An 8,527-nucleotide genomic window follows, 5' to 3' on the forward strand; every position below is an offset into this window, starting at 1 on the left:
GTCGTCGCAACCCTACTGTGTGGATCACCGTTAGAGAGGAGGACGCTTGACCTCCTTCACCCTCTCCTAAGGATCTGCAAGGAAACAGGGATATACGATCTCCCTAGGTAACACAATGTCTATACGCAGTTTTGTGTTTTGCAGATTTTTGCGCACCAATCTTCGTACGACGACGAACATCTTTTTGGGAATCGGGGATTTTGTTTTTCTTGTTCTTCGGCTGCGCATATGATGTCGCCCCCCAATGATTTCCCAACAGTGGTATCAGAGCCCGGTCGTTCGTGCGAATGATTGGTTTTGAACTGCGTGTGTTGTGTTTAGGAAGAATATTGACGTGAAAATCGTTGACGCAAAAGGGGCAGCAACAGTTGCTGCCCTCGATATGCGTGCGTGCAGCGCAGCCGAAGGCGGGCAGCGCAGGGGCTGCGTCTGCAGCAGCCGGCCGGCGGCCTGCTTGCAGCAGGCTTGCTGCCGGCGGGGCTGGCAACCCACGGGCAGAGGCGCCGCAGGGCAGCGGCGCCTGCCGCCGAAAGGAAGCGGCGCCTGCCGCCGCAGGGCAGCGACGCGCGACGCCTGCCGCCGCTGCTCCCGCGGGCGAAACCCCCCCCCCACAGGGGCGGCCGCCCGGCGGTACAGCACCGCCTGCGGAGGCAGCGGCGCCCGAAGGGGGCGCCCACCCGCAGCGGCATCGCCGCCAGCGGGCGTGCCGCCTGCAGGCGAGGGCAGTGCCCTCGCCCCGCCGCACAGGCCGCCGCCGGCAGGGTGGCGGCGGCGGCAGCATCGAAAGGGGGAAAGGGTATTAGGGTTTTCTGGGCAAAAGACAGTTTTGCCCCTCGGAATTTCAGAAATTCCAGTTTCTGTCTTTTGTCCAAATTACGAAAATACCCTTAGGAATTGAGAAATTCCCTATATGTCCCTGATTTCAGAAAAATATTAATTAATTAAAATGTTTAGTTGATTATTATTATTATTATTATCTAGTAGTCCTACATGATGATGATTATTTATACATGTGATGTATGATGTGTGGACGAATGATCATAGACCGTGTGATGTGTGTACTTGTGATTATTATTATTGAGGTTTGCGAACCTCTATTATATTTCTCGTTTATTGTCGGGCCTGCGTGCCTATGATTAAGTTGTAATCATATGAGGAGGTGCAGCGGGAGCGTGGATGCGATAGCGGGACTCACGAGACGGACGATCGTGATGCATGGAGATGCATCAAGATGTCGACGGAACCGACGAGGACGAGATGGATGATCACAGGGCATGGAGATGCACCGTTGCACACATAGATCTTGATGTGAGTGATTAGGCCTACTGGCTCGGGCCTAATCATATTAGGTTGTGGTCCATGATCATCTGGTGTGATTGCTTATACACATACTAGATATGTATATATATTTGCATGCGATGTAGATATATATTAAATATGTATATGTGTGACATGTCATATTAGGAGACCAAATCATAGAAACATCTCTCGATAATATTAAGTCGATAAACGTGAGGCAATTAGATTGACCCACGTGGCCTTCCATCGTTATGAGTAGGAACCGATTCCCGGTGTAGGTTGAGTTTGTCGAGTCCCTCGAGACTCACCTATATCGTGATTCGCTATCTTGCTTACGACATAGAGATGTCACCGGTGACCTGAGGGCATGGTATGCTTGGTCGAATCCCTCGAGGGTATATCATCAAATCATACTCATCTTGTAACGAAGGTGTTGACTTAACTGAGCATCATGGTTGGTCGAGTCCCTCGAGGCCATGGTGATTCGGAGGCCGAACAAGACGGGAATCACAAGGAGTTGTGATCGGCAAGAGTTGCCTACATTTTAGGCTTAGTGTGATTGGTCGAGTCCCTCGAGGTTACACTAAGACGCTGATTGGATCCTGATCCCCACTAGAAGTCTGCCGGAGACTTCCGTTTCACGTGCTGAGGGTGTCGCGTGACTCGCTAGTAAAATAGTGGGAGCATATTAAGATAGAAGTCCATATCTTGATAGTTTATTTCTTGCAAAATCTGCATGTTATTCATTTCTGCTACATCTTTATTTTCAAAAAATGTCGCTTTCAAATCTCTTACGTGGCATACTTGATGTCAACCGCCTCACTGGTCCAAATTATACGGATTGGCTCCGTAACTTGAGAATTGTTCTCACAACGGAGAAAATCGTGTACGTCCTTGATACAGTGATGCCTACGCCCGAAGAAGGGGCAAGCGAGGATGAGATCGCTCGTTACGTGAAGTACATTGATGACTCCACTCTTGCTCAGTGCTATATGTTGGGCTCTATGACTCCAGAGTTACAAAGACAACATGAAAAGATGGATGCCAGATCCATTCTCCTACATGTCCGCAAATTGTTTGAGGAACAAGGAAGGACTCAACGATATGAGATATCCAATAGCATTTTCCGCTCTAGGATGATTGAGGGGACACCGGTTCAGAACCATGTCCTAAAGATGATTGAGTGGATAGAGAAACTCACAGGTCTAGGAATGGTCCTAGAGGATAACTTGTGTGTGGACATTGTGCTTCAGTCCCTACCAGATTCCTTTTCACAGTTCATAATGAATTTTAATATGAACAAGCTTGAGGTGACTCTCCCAGAACTCCTCAATATGTTGAGGGAGGCAGAGAGTACTATTAAGAAAGAGAAGCCAGTTCTCTATACTGGTGAGACCAGAAAGAAAAGGAAAGTAGAAAGGTCCCTTAAGAAGGGAAAGGGCAAGGGCAAACCAAGTAAAGCAAAGGTTGCTAAGAAAGACCCAGCAAAGGACAAAGGCCAGTGCTTCCACTATGGTAAAGATGGGCACTGGAAGAGAAACTGCAAAGAGTACCTTGCAGAAAGGGCGAAACAAAAGCTTGATGAAGCTTCAGGTACATTCATGATCAGTCTCCATTTGTCAGACTCTTATGATAACACATGGGTATTGGATACCGGTAGTGCTTATCATATATGCAATTCGTTGTAGGTTCTGGCAAGGCCTAGGAGACTAGAGAGAGGCGAGATGGACCTCAAGATGGGTAATGGAGCAAAAGTTACTATATTAGCTGTTGGCGAGGTCGCCCTACATCTGCCTAGTGGAGCTTTTATTGCATTAGATGCATGTTATTTTGTTCCTTCTATTATCAAAAACATTATCTCCATTTCATGTTTAACAGTTAGTGGATATAAATTTGTTTTTGAGAACAATGGTTGTTCAATATTATTAGATGATAAGATCATCACGAAAGGAACATTGCATAATGGTTTATTTATGTTAGACACTACTCCACATATCACGAATGTAAATGTGTCTAAGAGGAAACGAGATGAGGTGAACAGTGCATACCTATGGCATTGTAGGCTAGGTCACATCCATGAAAGAAGGATTCAAAAGTTGCTAAATAATGGATATCTAGATCCATTTGACTATGTGTCATATGCAACTTGTGAGCCTTGCATTCGTGGAAAACTGACCAAATCTCCATTTAGTAGAACTGGAGAGAGAGCCACTGAGTTGTTGGAACTCATACATAGTGATGTATGTGGACCCATGTCAATTCATGCCATTGGAGGTTACTCCTACTTCATTACATTTACTGATGATTTCTCAAGGTATGGATATGTGTACTTAATGAAGTACAAGTCCGAGGCCTTTGAGAAATTCAGAGAGTATAAGAATGAGGTGGAGAACCAAACTGGAAAGAGTATCAAAACTCTTCGATCAGATCGAGGAGGTGAGTACTTAAGTATAGAGTTTACTCAATTCCTCAAGGACTATGGGATATTATCCCAATGGACACCTCCTTATACACCTCAGCTCAATGGTGTCTCTGAAAGGAGAAATCGTACATTATTAGATATGGTACGGTCAATGATGAGTTTCGCTGACCTACCCATCTCATTCTGGGGATATGCCCTAGAAACCGCAGCTTACCTTCTGAACAGAGTTCCAACTAAGTCGGTAGTGTCTACACCATATGAGATATGGAAAGGGAAGAAGCCTGATCTTAAGGTTGTTAAGATTTGGGGCTGCCCAGCCCACGTTAAAAGACACAACCCCGAAAAGTTAGAATCAAGGACAGAGCGATGCATATTTGTGGGATACCCCAAGGAAACTTGTGGGTATTACTTCTATCATCTCGAGGACCAAAAGGTCTTTGTAGCTAAGAGAGCAGTGTTCCTTGAGAAGGAACACATTCTTAGCGGAGACAGTGGGAGAATGATAGAGTTGAGCGAAGTTAGAGAACCAAGCTCAAGCACCACTCTACAACCCGAGTCTGTTCAGGTACCTAATACACAAGTTTCAACTTTACGCAGGTCTGATAGAGTATCTAATCCTCCTGAGAGATATGTGGGACATATTAGAGGAGAGGATGTAGAGGATATTGATCCTCAGACCTACGAGGAGGCTATTATGAGTATAGACTCCGGGAAGTGGCAAGAAGCCATGAATTCTGAGATGGATTCTATGTACTCCAATAAGGTTTGGAACCTAGTTGATGCGCCCGAAGGTATTGTACCCATCGGTTACAAATGGATCTTTAAGAAAAAGATCGGAGTAGATGGAAAGGTAGAGACCTATAAAGCAAGGCTAGTGGCTAAAGGGTATCGTCAAAGGCAAGGTGTTGACTACGACGAAACCTTCTCACCCGTAGCAATGCTAAAATCCATCAGAATTCTATTGGCTATTGCAGCACACTATGATTATGAGATCTGGCAGATGGATGTGAAAACCGCATTCCTCAATGGGAACCTCGAGGAGGAGGTGTATATGATGCAACCTGAGGGATTCGTGTCCAAGAACTGCCCAGATAAGGTGTGAAGGTTGCTTAGATCTATTTATGGACTAAAGCAAGCTTCCCGAAGTTGGAACATAAGATTTGATGAGTCAATCAGATCTTATGACTTCGTTAAGAACGAAGATGAGCCTTGTGTGTACAGGAAGGTAAGTGGGAGCGCTATCACCTTTTTGGTGTTATATGTGGATGACATCCTCATCATTGGGAATGACGTAGGAATGCTATCCACTGTAAAGACTTGGTTATCTAGACACTTCTCCATAAAGAACTTAGGGGAAGCATCCTATATCTTGGGGATTAGAATCTATAGAGATAGATCCAAGAGGATGCTTGGCTTGTCCCAGTCCAGGTACATAGAAACCATTGTCAAAATGTTTGGCATTGAAAATTCTAAGAAAGGGCGAACATGGATATGATACCCTATGCCTCAGCGATATGGTATATCATGTATGCCATACTATGTACTAGGCCTGATATAGCGTATGCTCTGAGTGTCACGAGCAGGTATCAGGCGGATCCAGGCTTAGAGCACTGGAAAGCAGTAAAGTGTATCCTTAAGTACTTGAGAAGGACTAAGGATCTTTTACTAATATATGGAGGTAATAGCCTTAAGGTTGAAGGCTACACTGACTCAAGTTTTCAGTCTGATGTCGATGATAGCAAGTCGAATTCAGGGTATGTGTACACCTTGAATAGAGAGGAGCAGTGTGCTGGAAGAGTTCCAAGCAAGATACCACTACTGACTCGACCACAGAGGCGGAGTACATTGTTGCATCGGATGCAGCAAAGGAGGGAGTCTGGGTGAAGAAGTTCATCACAGATTTGGGAGTCGATACAGATAGCGACAAGTCGACTTCCTTATATTGCGACAACTATGAGGTGATTACTCAAATAAGGGAACCCGGGTCTCATCAGAAGTGTTCTGAGGAGGTTCCAGCTTATCAGAGAGATCGTAACCCGAGGATATGTAGCAGTGGAAAGAGTTCCATCCGAAGATAACATTGCAGATCCACTGACAAAGCCGTTGTCTCAGATTATCTTTGAGCGTCACAGGGGTCTGATGGGGATCAGACACATAGGTGATTGGCTTTAGGTCAAGTGGGAGATTGCTAGTCATAGGTGCCCAGCAAGCCAATCACGTGAGTGATGGCACTTGTGACTTGATACAGAATCTTTTTGCTTATTATATTTTGGCGTATATCACTTTATAACTATTGCATAAATGCATATATATATTGTGATGTCCTTGGATTTGTGCAATGGGAATCGGATCGTGATGAGATCACGATAATGAGATCGATTCACCTTTAAACACATATCCTAAATAATCCCGGTCATAGGTTACTCGAGAGAGACATCGTGATAACCAGATAGACTAGTGTGCTGTATACCCGTCCATATGATGGATGCAGCTGGTCTCATAGCTGCTCGTGTAGGGACACTAGGGATACAATACAGGTGCTCATTGGAGAATGAGTTCACTGATTGATCCGCTTACGGAATGCTGGATGGTTGATGATGCCTTATTGTCAGACAGCGATTCCGTAGTCCAAGTGGTGTATCTGGTCCTTAGACTTGAGACACCAAGGATGTCCTGTATGAGTGCTCCACTCTTTGATACCAGACTTATAGGTTTGGCTGTCCCCAGATCTAGTACAACTGGTCATTGGGAGTGGTAGTCGACCTTACGAGGGCTATTGAGTGTCAATAGAGGATCATCCACTCTCGGCGTCATGAGAGGAATATCCTATGTGTTCTTGCTCAGACAAATCCCTGACTAGGGTCATTCGGGTTGAGAGAGAAAGAGTTCTCCGAGAGAATCCGATTAGAGCGAGACTCGAGTAGAAACCGTATGGGTCTGACAGCACCATGCTCGATATACGGTCTCTGGGATATTAGATGGATGAGGGATTATAGGTACATGGTAACTGAGGACAGACAGGTCCAATGGATTGGATTCCCCTGTATCGTCTGGGGACTATGGCGTAGTGGCCTAGTACGTCCGTAGTCGATGAGTCGAGTGAATTATTACAGAGATAATAATTCACTGAGTTAGAAGGAGTTCTGACAGGTATGACTCACGGCCAGCTCGATATTGGGCCTAGAGGGTCACACACATATGGTAGGCATTGCGATGAGTAGAGGTTCGGATATGAGATATCTGACGGAGCCCTTGTCTTATTGGATGCAGATCCAATACCCACTTGGGAAGGACCCATTAGGGTTTGACACGGGATCTCTATAAATAGGAGGGATTCACAGCCTCATAGGCTAGAGTCTTTGTTTGCCTTTCCTATTCTCCTCTCCCTCTCCACCTCAGAGTAGGCCTGGAGTTTTGAGGAGCGTCGTCGCAACCCTACTGTGTGGATCACCGTTAGAGAGGAGGACGCTTGACCTCCTTCACCCTCTCCTAAGGATCTGCAAGGAAATAGGGATATACGATCTCCCTAGGTAACACAATCTCTATACGCAGTTTTGTGTTTTGCGGATTTTTGCGCACCAATCTTCGTACGACGACGAACATCTTTTTGGGAATCGGGGATTTTGTTTTTCTTGTTCTTCCGCTGCGCATATGATGTCGCCCCCCAATGATTTCCCAACATAAGCCTCCCTACAGAATGGCACCACTCGAGCTAGAGGAGTTAAAGAAGCAAATACAAGAATTATTAGATAAGGGTTTCATACGACCCAGTGTATCCCCATGGGGTGCTCCGGTACTATTAGTGAAGAAGAAGGATGGGACATTGAGGCTTTGTATTGATTATAGACAGTTGAATCAGGTGACCATCAAAAACAAGTATCCCATACCTAGAATTGATGATTTGTTTGATCAAATGCAGGGTGCACAAGTATTCTCTAAGATTGACCTGAGGTCAGGTTACTATCAGTTGAAGATCAAGGAGGAGGATATTTCAAAAACAGCTTTCAGAACTCGATATGGTCATTATGAATTCTTGGTGATGCCTTTTGGTTTGACAAATGCCCCTGCAGCTTTTATGGAACTAATGAATAGGATATTTCAACCGCTCTTGGATATTTGTGTAATTGTATTTATTGATGACATATTGGTGTATTCAAAGAGTAATCAAGAGCACGAGGAACACTTGAGAGATGTATTGTCCATACTAAGAGAAAAGAAGTTGTATGCGAAGTTCAGCAAATGTGAATTTTGGTTGAATGAAGTTACTTTCTTAGGCCATGTGATTTCAGGGAAGGGTATATCTGTTGATCCAAGGAAAATAGAAGCTGTAGTTGAATGGGAAGTACCAACAAATGTAATAGAGGTTAGAAGTTTCTTGGGCATGGCAGGTTATTACAGGAGATTTGTGGAGGGATTTTCTCGAATTGCTCAACCTCTCACCAAACTCACTAAGAAGAATATGAAATTTGTATGGGGTGATGATTGTAAGCAAAGTTTTCAAGAGTTAAAAAGAAGATTGACTAGTGCCCCTATTCTCACTATTCCAAGTGGTAGTGATGAGTTTGTAGTTTATACTGATGCTTCAAGAAAAGGCCTAGGATGTGTTTTGATGTAGGAAGGGAGAGTAATTGCTTATGCTTTTAGGCAACTTAAAGGTTATGAATTGAATTATCCAACTCATGATTTGGAATTAGCAGCAATTATTTTTGCTCTAAAGATTTGGAGACATTATTTGTATGGTCGACAGTTTGAAATCTTCACTGATCATAAGAGTTTAAAATATATTTTCACTCAGAAAGAGTTAAA

The sequence above is a fragment of the Musa acuminata genome, unplaced genomic scaffold (assembly GCF_036884655.1).
Source record: "Musa acuminata AAA Group cultivar baxijiao unplaced genomic scaffold, Cavendish_Baxijiao_AAA HiC_scaffold_1137, whole genome shotgun sequence".
NCBI lineage: Eukaryota > Viridiplantae > Streptophyta > Magnoliopsida > Zingiberales > Musaceae > Musa > Musa acuminata.